Here is a 10,298-nt window from a genome sequence, read left to right on the forward strand (position 1 = left end):
CGGTCTACGTCGTTTTGTTGTTTTTGTAATTTATCAAGTGTGCTTCGTGTTCGTCTTGTTTAAATAAATTCATTATGTATTCAACCCAAGCTGCGTTTTGGTCCGATCCCTGCTCCTCCTCGCAAGATGAGGAGAGCAATCGTTACAATATCGGAGTAAATTTGGATTCACACGATGATATGGTGTGTGGTCCTCCCACACCCACTCGGGAAACCATGCAGTTTATTAGGCTACAGATGAAATAGGTTTTGATGAACTTCACAGGGAGGTGAAGTGTCCGGTGATGAGCTTGATGCTGCTTTCAATAAATATTGAGGGCCTTATTCTGGTGACATAATGATCGATGCTTGACATAATAATATCATAATGTAGACCAGCCAACCCGCACAGCCTACCTGCACTGTACCAAGCTAGATGTTGGCTACAGCGCAGGTGCTAAGACCAGAGTAGGGACATTGCTATTTAACGCAACAGTTTTTGTGACAAAATTATCGGGTAGAGTTGAAAATGAGATGGGAACACACTGAGCTCGACTTTTATTCGGTACATGAAAACTTAAGCGAAAAAGTAAATTTTGTGTGCACTACATCACCACCCACTGGTTTTTATCTGCAACAAGTCAGTTTGGTGGAAATCAAATCAAGTTTATTTTATCTAGCCCTTCGTACATCAGCTAATATCTCGAAGTGCTGTACAGAAACCCAGCCTGAAACCCCAAACAGCAAGCAATGCAGGTGTAGAAGCACGGAGGCTAGGAATAACTCCCTAGAAAGGCCAAAACCTAGGAAGAAACCTAGAGAGGAACCAGGCTATGAGGGGTGGCCAGTCCTCTTCTGGCTGTGCCGGGTGGAGATTATAACAGAACATGGCCAAGATGTTCAAATGTTCATAAATGACCAGCATGGTCAAATAATAATCAGGAGTAAATGTCAGTTGGCTTTTCATAGCCGATCGTTAAGAGTATCTCTACCGCTCCTGCGGTCTCTAGAGAGTTGAAAACAGCAGGTCTGGGACAGGTAGCACGTCCAGTGGACAGGTCAGGGTTCCATAGCCGCAGGCAGAACAGTTGAAACTGGAACAGCAGCAAGGCCAGGTAGACTGGGGACAGCAAGGAGTCATCATGCCCGGTAGTCCTGACGCATGGTCCTAGGGCTCAGGTCCTCCGAGAGAGAGAAAGAAAGAGAGAAGGAGAGAATTAGAGAGAGCATACTTAAATTCACACAGGACACCGGATAAGACAGGAGAAGTACTCCAGATATAACCAACTGACCCTAGCCCCCCGACACATAAACTACTGCAACATAAATACTGGAGGCTGAGACAGGAGGGGTCAGGAGACACTGTGGCCCCATCCGATGATACCCCCGGACAGGGCCAAACAGGAAGGATATAACCCCACCCACTTTGCCAAAGCACAGCCCCCACACCACTAGAGGGATATCTTCAACCACCAACTTACCATCCTGAGACAAGGCCGAGTATAGCCCACAAAGATCTCCACCACAGCACAAACCAAGGGGGGGCGCCAACCCAGACAGGAAGATCACGTCAGTAACTCAACCCACTCAAGTGACGCACCCCTCCTAGGGACAGCATGGAAGAGCACCAGTAAGCCAGTGACTCAGCCCCTGTTATAGGGTTAGAGGCAGAGAATCCCAGTGGAGAGAGGGGACTGGCCAGGCAGAGACAGCAAGGGCGGTTCATTGCTCCAGAGCCGTTCCGTTCACCTTCACACTCCTGGGTAAGACTACACTCAATCATATGACCTACTGAAGAGATGAGTCTTCAGTAAAGACTTAAAGGTTGAGACCGAGTCTGCGTCTCTCACATGGGTAGGCAGACCATTCCATAAAAATTGAGCTCTATAGGAGAAAGCCCTGCCTCCAGCTGTTTGCTTAGAAATTCTAGGGACAATTAGGAGGCCTGCGTCTTGTGACCGTAGCGTACATGTAGGTATGTACGGCAGGACCAACTCGGAAAGATAGGTAGGAGCAAGCCCATGTAACGCTTTATAGGTTAACAGTAAAACTTTGAAATCAGTCCTTGCCTTAACAAGAAGCAAGTGTAGGGAAGCTAGCACTGGAGTAATATGATCAAATTTCTTGGTTCTAGTCAGGATTCTAGCAGCCGTATTTAGCACTAACTGAAGTTTATTTAGTGCTTTATCCGGGTAGCCGGAAAGTAGAGCATTGCAGTAGTCTAACCTAGAAGTAACAAAAGCATGGACTAATTTTTCTGCATCATTTTTGGACAGAAAATTTCGGATTTTTGCAATGTTACGTAGATGGAAAAAAGCTGTCCTTGAAACAGTCTTGATATGTTCGTCAAACGAGAGATCAGGGTCCAGAGTAACGCCGAGGTCCTTCGCAGTTTTATTTGAGACGACTTTACAACCATCAAGATTAATTGTCAGATTTAACAGAATATCTCTTTGTTTCTTGGGACCTAGAACAAGCATCTCTGTTTTGTCCGAGTTTAAAAGTAGAACGTTTTCAGCCATCCACTTCCTTATGTCTGAAACACAGGCTTCTAGCAAGGGCAATTTTGGGGCTTCACCATGTTTCATTGAAATGTACAGCTGTGTGTCATCCGCATAGCAGTGAAAGTTAACATTATGTTTTCGAATGACATCCCCAAGAGGTGAAATATATAGTGAAAACAGCTGGGTCAGGCCTGAAGCTATCACTTGAGAACTTGCAACATAGTATTAACTAGCCTATTCTGGGCTCTGAGTTTCCCGTGCCAGTGAGTTTAGGACAGACACCTGTTTTTGTGCAAGGAAAAAGTTTTTCTGGTATTTTATGAAGTTATGAAACACACCACTGTTGGGAAATTGCACACATTTTCTTTATACGGATTTTAAAATCTTCGCATGAAAATCTGTCACCAATTGGATGGAAACCTATACTGTATTTTGAAAAATCTTTCCAACACTCTCCCGGCCAAGCCTCGGTGTGAAAGAGACACATCACAATCTGATGATCTCACATAGATCACATCCAGTGGAAACTTCATAAAAAACCAGAAAAACTTTTTCCTTGCACAAAAACAGGTGTCTGTCCTAAACTCACTGGCACGGGAAACTCTGAGAGCCCGGAATAGGCTAGTTAATACTATGTTGCAAGTTCGCAAGTGATAGCTTCAGGTCTGACCCAGCTGATTGATTTGATACGACGTTACACTTCACTAGCTATAGCTCAAGTCAAGACAGATAGTAAGGGAGGCAGACAGGCAGAGTAGAGAGAAGAATGAGATTGAAAGGATCAGAATTTTCATCAGGATATGTTTTATTTGTTGGATTTAGGCCTATGGAAGTTATAGACCTACTGCTGAGTTCCATGGCCTCATTTATTTAGTTAGTCGCCAATGGATCACAGTGTATCAATGTGACCATATGGCAGAGGCTGTTGCTCTCTGGCATTGGTTGAATTTTAACTTTGAGTTTTGTAGCATTTTAATTCAGATTTTTATGATTAACCACATTGCAATGCTTTTGAGAAACGAAACATTATTATTGAAATGAAACTGCTCCATAAAAATGTGCATATGAAAACCATAACTGGCAAGCAGATCGGTAGAAATGTTAGGCTAAATGTTAAGCTTCCCCAAACTTGAAACTCATGCCTGCCTATAGTCTGTTTACTATAACACCCATTTAAAAAAAAAAAACGTGTACGTGCATCTAAGATGTCCTGTGAAAAAAACGTGTCCCCCTATGCAAATCATATGCCCATCCAACTGACTAGTTCTGGCACTGGCCCTGAGTAATTTAAGTGAATTAGGGAAAAATCATGTCCCCACATTAATATAGACAACTTACAATGCCAGGATGTGCTTCACCAATTCAAGGGATGTAGGAAGACATTTCATATGTAATTACTGGAATTATTAGTGTAGAAAATTTAGTTTTCGGTACATTTTGAAGACAGATTCAGCCAGAACGAATCAGTTGGCCTTTGATATCCATAGGCGGGCACGTTATTTTCCATAGGACCTCCTGTGTGTGCATGACGTACGATTGGGGACCTGCCCCGCCCTGGACACACTGCTCCTGGCAGCTTGTGGTGTGGCGTAACCATATCAACGAATGTAAGCAAATGTCCGTGTTGTGTTAGCTAGTTTACAAAACAATAACTAAATTGTTGATGTTATTAAGCATGGATAAAGTGGTGATACAGGTGTACAATTTAATGGATGTTCTTATGGATTTTGTAATATACCTTTCACAACTGTTGAACAAATATTGTGCATTGACAATGAATGTAGTTAACGTTAGCAGCCAGCCTAGCACTGATTCCGGCTATTTTCAGTAAGCCGGCTCTCGTTCGGTTCAGCTCACCAAAAAGAGTAGGCTCTTTTGGCTCCCAAACGGCTCTTAAAAAAATATATGGTTTGCGATAGTTTGACTATGATTGGTTTTAAAACAATTCGAATTAAATTATTAAATTAAATCATACTCTACCTTAACCACAATGTATTTAAATATGTATTGGTTTGTTATGAGAAAAAAAAATGCAATTAAAACATTTGCATTTAAAGTATAACTTTTTAATGTATATAAACGAAGTGCATATAAATCTAACCATTCAAAACTAATACAATCTGAACAGCATAATAGAATATTGCACCATATCAAAGAAAAATAAATAACAATGTGCAAAACTGCAGCATCCCACTTAAAACATTAAACTGGTCCCTCTTTTCTCTCTCTTCTTTATTGCCATGTTATAACCAGCAGCACACAGCAATGCTGACCATATTTTGCTTTTATGAGAGATTTGCATTCAGAAATGCAAGCTGCCTCACTTGAGGGGCTGATGCGGTTTCTTCTCACAGTAATTATCTGTCCCGTTGTGGCCACTATGCAGAGTCTCCCTGTCATGACTTTAGTAAGCTGTGGGTAGACAGAGGCCTTGTTCTTCCACCAGCTCAGAGGATCTGTAGATCTTAGGTCTCCTCCAAATAGGATCGGACCTCCATTATGGCATCTGCTGAGGGATTCCTTCGTGCTGCATCCCCAGTTGCTCTCTCGTCAAACAGCATCCAATCAGCAGACGTTTGTGGCACTACTGCTGCTGCTTCTGCTCCATCTGATCCCTCTTCTTCCTGTTGCCCTGGTGCCCGAGCCAGCTGATTGCTGGGGCTGTCTCTCCCTGCTGCTGAGGTTATTCTTTGAAGAGCCTCATCAATTGCTCTGGCATCACTGAAGGCTAACTTCTTAAACCTGGGGTTAGTGCAGCGGTTTCTGATAGCACGTGATTATATTCCATTCTGTGGAACCTTCTGTCCATTGATGAAGATAGGGTGTTTATCAACTCTGTCACATGCCCTGTGGTTACATTTGCTTCTCTCTAGGGTCTGGCTGTGATTTGCTGCAGAACCTTACACAGGAGTATCATTATTGAGGCTGTCACATAGCTGAAAAGAGAGAACAGTAACTTATTAGTTCAGGTTCATGTTTTGTCTACTGATACTACATGCTCATCTACTGCTCATATACATATATAATACTGGATTAAATAATGATATAGTGATAACTGCTTACTGTACCTCTCTCCACAGTGACCTGCTAAAAGGATTCCAGGACTCTGCACACCTCCTCCACCACCTCCCATTCCTCTTGGGTCAGAGCATCAACAGGTGCATTGACAATGGCTAGGGTAGAGATGATGGTATCCTTTGACTCAAGAAACCGCTTCAACATATAAAATGTTGAATTCCACCTTGTAGTGCAGTCTTGATTAGGCCTCAGCTCAGGCTTCCCCATCTGGCGTTGTGTAGACTTTAGTTTTTCAGCACCTACTGTGCTCCTGTGGAAGTATTCCACAGCTGCTTTCACTTTGTCCACAGTGGGCTTCATCACCTTCAGAGCATCTCTTACAATCAGGTTGATTGCGTGGGCAAGACATGGATGATGGGTCCATTTAAAAATGTTCATGGCTTTGGTTATGTTACCTGCATTGTCACTAACACAACAGACAACTTTTCCATGAGGTGTGTCTGTCGCTGAACTCAAAGCAGTCCAGAAGTCAGATAGACATTGAAAAATCGTGAATGAAGTGACATGTAACCGACATGTAAGAAGTGGTTACCCTTGATGTCCAGCAGTCAGTGGTAAGGCAAACTGCAGTAGCTTTTTGGACTCTTTCCCGCACTGAAGCCTGTATGCTCTCATACAGTTGTGGAATAAGTGATTTTGAAAGGGGTTTCCTGCTTGGAATTGTCTACATTGGATTTAGACTAATTTCTCAAACCTCTGTCCTCCATGATCGAAAATGGCTGGAAATCGGTGGCAATCATTTTATCCAATGCAATATCAATTTGGCCTTGTTTTGCTACAGACAGACTTTGGCATAAACTGGTCCATAGAAGACTGCGTTGCTGTGGGTCGCGGAGTAGGCGTGACCCATTAGTTAGTTAGTGAATTAGTTACTTCTATTCATTTAAATCTTTTGATTATTCATATCTTAATTTTTAAAATATATTTTTATAAAATAGATTCGGCTCTTCTGATATGTGAGCCGGCTCCCAACGTTCACCTACAAGAGCCGGCTCTTACAGCCGACTCGTTCGCGAACGACCCATCCACTACAGTAGGCTGTAGGACATGACATTTATAGAAAGGCCCCCAGTGAAGCCAGTGTTTTTCTTACAGTCTGAGTGAATAGGTTCATTGTAGCTTACTAAGATACATTTATTGATCTTGAGTCTACTGCAATTTTTACTGGCTTCATGGGGAAGTAACTTTACACCAGATTCATTGAAAACATATTATTAAAGGATCATGCATGAACATCTCCAGCTTTAAGCCTACATTCTAGTCATCAACACTGTGTTGAACATCTCCAGCTTTAAGCCTACATTCTAGTCATCAACACTGTGTTGCTTTGTAGTGTAAAGAGGTGAGCTCGATGTGCTCATTTCAACAGCTACAGCTTTAAGAAGATTCATACGTTTATTTTTTATTACAGATACATACCTTTTAAAACAATACATAGTATTGTATGAACTGAACAGAAGCCAATCATTTCTCATATTTCCTATTCTTATTTGTCGTGTTTTTGTTATTGATTATTGCCTTTTGGGTTTTTGAGTTGGCAAGAAAGGCATTTCACTGTACTGCATGTAACATAGAAACTTGAAACATTTTGGAATTTTTTTAGTTCTTATGCAGTCCCCAATACAAAACAGAAATACTTAAACACATGTATTTTACTCCTTGAAACATTACACTGAAATGCTGTAAATTCCCATGAATTCCTAGGAGGCTGTTCCTTATGAGGAGTATCATAATGGCGGATGGTGACTTCAGAATTTTATGGTCGGTCATTGAGATTCGTGGTTGTAAGTACGATTCGCAAAATGTTCACAAATGTGTAATAACATTTTGCAAGCTTGTATCATGATGTGTGAAAGATTTAACAACGGTCGCTTATGTGAAACTTTGAATACATTCAATAAGATTTGTAAGTATAATATATTTTCAGAATTATTACAAGTTCATTTACATGTATGAATATTCTTAATTTTATTATATATATTTAAATTGACCCCTTTTTCTCCCCAGTTTTCGTGATATCCAATTTGTAGTTACAGTCTTGTCCCATCGCTGCAACTCCCCAATGGCTCGGGAGGCGAAGGTCAAGTCATGCGTCCTCCGAAACCTGACCCGCCAAGCCGTGTTTCACCCACCCACTTAACAAAGAAGCCAGCAGCACCAATGTGTCGGAGGAAACACCGTTTAACTGACGACCGCAGTCAGACTGCAGTCACCCGGCCCAACACAAGGAGTCACTAGAGCGCGATGAGCCAAGTAAAGCCCCCCCCCTGGCCAAACCCTCCCCTAACCCGGACGATGCTGGGCCAAATGTGCGCCGCCCTATGGGACTCCTGATCACAGCCGGTTGTGATACAACCCGGGATCGAACCCGGGTCTGTAGTGATGCCTCTAGCACTGTGATGCAGTGCCTTTAACCGCTGTGCTGCTCGGGAGGCCCTGCAAGTCTATTTTTGATTCACAGCAGAATATTCATACTTGTAAATGGACTTGTAATAATTCTGAAAATAAATGATGCTTGCAAATCTTATTGAATTCAAATGTCAAGTTACAAGTTTGCGACCGTTGTTAAATCTTTCACACACCATGCTTGCAAAATTAAATTACACATTTGTGAACATTTTGCGAATCGTACTTACAACCACGAATCTCAATGTGCGACCACAAAATTCAAATACAAACTCACATAGTTCTGTCATCATTATAATCCCATAAGCACTTGCTCAAGTCAGAGAAGAAGCGAAGAGAGAGGATTATCTCTTGCCAAAATCTGTCCAAAATAAGGCCAATGCGTTTTTTTGGGGGCATATATATACAGTGCATTCGGAATGTATTCAGACCCCTTGACTTTTTCCACATTTTGTTAAGTTACAGCCTTATTCTAAAATTGATTAAATAAAAAATCCTCAGCAATCTACACACAATACCCCATAATGATAAAGCAAAAACAGGTTTTTAGAAATTGTTGCAAATGTATTTAATATAATAACAGAAATAACTTATTTACATAAATATTCAGACACTTTGCTATGAGACTCGAAATTGAGCCCAAGTGCATCCTGTTTCCATTGATCATCCTTGAGATGTTTCTACAACTTGATTGGAGTCCACCTGTGGTAAATTCAATTGATTGAACATGATTTGGAAAGGCACACACCTGTCTATATAAGGTCCCACAGTTGACAGTGCATGTCAGAGCAAAAACCAAGCCATAAGGTCGAAGGAATTGGCCTTAGAACTCCGAGACAGGATGGTGTCGAGACACAGATCTGGGGAAGGGTACCAAAACATGTCTGCAGCATTGAAGGTTCCCAAGAACACAGTGGCCTCCATCATTCTTAAATGGAAGAAGTTTGGAACCACCAAGACTCTTCCTAGAGCTGGCTGCCCGGCCAAACTTAGCAATCAGGGGAGAAAGGCCTTGATCAGGGAGGTGACCAAGAACCCGATGATCCCTCTGAGAGAACTGCAAAGTTCCTCTGGAGAGATTGAAGAACCTTCCAGAAGGACAACCATCTCTGCAGCACTCCACCAATCAGGCCTTTATGGTAGAGTGGCCAGACGGAAGCCACTCCTCAGTAAAAGGTACATGACAGCCACTTTGAGTTTGCCAAAAAGGACTTAAAGGACTCTTAGGCCATAAGAAACAAGATTCTCTGGTCTGATGAAACCAAGATTGAACTCTTTGGCCTGAATGCCAAGCGTCACGTCTGGAGGAAACCTGGCACCATCCCTACGGTGAAGCATGTTGGTGGCTGCATCATGCTGTGGAGATGATTTTCAGTGGCAGGAACTAGGAGACTAGTCAGGATCAAGGGCCCGATGTTCTTTACCATTCGGCCATCAGATTTGCCACCAATGCTCCTTATAGGACACATCACTGCACTCTATAATCCTCTGTAAACTGGTCATCTCTATACCTGTCGCAAGACCCACTGTTTGATGCTTATTTATAAAACCCTCTTAGGCCTCATTCCGCCCCATCTGAGATATCTACTGCAGCCCTCATCCTCCACATACAACACCCGTTCTGCCAGTCACATTCTGTTAAAGGTCCCCAAAGCACACACATCCCTGGGTCGCTCCTCTTTTCAGTTCACTGCAGCTAGCGACTGGAACGACCTGCAACAAACACTCAAACTGGACAGTTTTAAATCCATCTCTTCATTGAAAGACTCAATCATGGACACTCTTACTGACAGTTGTGACATTGCTCATTCTGATAGTTCTGAATGTATTTGTTTTTATTTTGGAGTTATGTGTATAACCTGTTGTTTTGTATTATTAGGTATTACTGCACTGTTGGAGCCTGTAACATAAGCATTTTGCTGCAACTGCGTATACTGATAAATATGTATACGTGACCAATACTATTTTATTGGATTTTTTGAAGGTATATTACTGTTTTATCAGGCAGCGACAAAGATGAAGTCAAATGTAATCGCTGAATTCACGTTATGTTTGCTATTTCATGCAGCAACAGAATAGAAAGTCGCTAGACAAATGATTTTGTATTGGAATTTCGCATTGTTTAATTTGAGAGATGTCAGTCATGCAAAGTAGGCTCATTGATCAAACTGACCTGAAGTATTGGTTTACATATTTTTGTAGTTGACATCACGGTCACTGAAAATGGAGGGGGAAAAGGGTAGGCTTGACTCAATTCATCTGATCTTGTTTAATTACGTGGGCCTAATTCATAATAACGCTTGTCATAACAAGATGCCCAACGATTCAAGCC

This window comes from Salvelinus alpinus, chromosome 29 (assembly GCF_045679555.1).
Source record: "Salvelinus alpinus chromosome 29, SLU_Salpinus.1, whole genome shotgun sequence".
Classification (NCBI taxonomy): domain Eukaryota; kingdom Metazoa; phylum Chordata; class Actinopteri; order Salmoniformes; family Salmonidae; genus Salvelinus; species Salvelinus alpinus.